Below are 1248 nucleotides of genomic sequence, written 5' to 3' on the forward strand. Positions count from 1 at the left end.
CTAGCTTATCTCTGAGATAGTTATACAGCTCTTGATTTGGATTTCTGGCTATAATATGTAAATGACTGAACACATTTGGTGAATTCTTCAAAATGTGGAACACAAGATTGTTTTTACCACTGAAAGACGGACCAAGTACTAGCATGCGAAAAAGTCTCTTAATACCAAGTTCTTTGATTTCCCCAAGAGATCCGGATTGATACTCTTTTGGTAATGCCGCTCCATAGTTGGGTATAGACAAATTTGGACATCTGACAAAGCCGCTCTGATCATCGATCGAATTCATAGTTCGCCTGCTTTATATTACATCAAATATAAGATATCATGACAATATCTATTCGACCACCAACCATTGACTCTAACATATTCAATCCCAATTTTTTCATCAATAGTGGTGATGCTTTGACTATTGAAGTTGCTGACCAGTTATATATTGGTCGAAACGACTATCGTTTAACTTATATCGATGGTATTGTAGCCGGCGAGGCCAACGCATTTAAGGCATTGGTCTTGGATGCTAATAAAGATGCTTCAGGAATTAGAAATATCAGCTGCGCCTCATTAACTCTAAATGGTTCAGCTGTTGATCTTAGTAAGCTATCATTGCTAACAGCAACACCAGGTACAGCAACCGCTAGTAAAGCTCTAATCACTGACGCATCAAACAATTTGACTGATCTATTCACTCTTACAACCAAAGGGTCTAATGCAAGCAAGTCTCTTGTCATTCAGAATGATACAACGTCAAGTTCAGCTTCATTCAATATTGTATCTTACTATCAAATGGAACAAGGAGTACAAGGTACTTCAAACGCCACAACACCCAACTGTTACTTTTGGCGATTCGGAAATAGCGACCGTTTGTTGATGGATTCAAATGGAAATATAAGTGTTGGAGGTGCTTCAATAAATGCGTCATACAAGCTTGACGTGAATGGAGCAATAAATTGCTCAAGCCTCCTAATAAATGGTGCTAGCTATGATCTGTCCAAGCTATCACTACTTAGTGCTACACCTGGTACAGCAACTGCGAGTAAAGCTCTTATCCCCGATTCGTCTAACAATCTATCAGATCTGTATACGCTTACACTTAAAGGATCGAATTCAAATAAGTCTCTTGTGATACAAAACGACGCGACGACAAGCGCCGCTTCGATGAACTTCGTTAGCTATTTTCAAGCCGAAGTTGGTGTCCGTGGGTCTTCTCATGCTACGACACCTAATGTCTTCTTCATCCGATATGGCAAC

This window comes from Phytophthora parasitica (assembly GCF_000247585.1).
Source record: "Phytophthora parasitica INRA-310 unplaced genomic scaffold supercont2.7, whole genome shotgun sequence".
In the NCBI taxonomy this organism is placed as follows: Eukaryota; Oomycota; class Peronosporomycetes; order Peronosporales; family Peronosporaceae; genus Phytophthora; species Phytophthora nicotianae.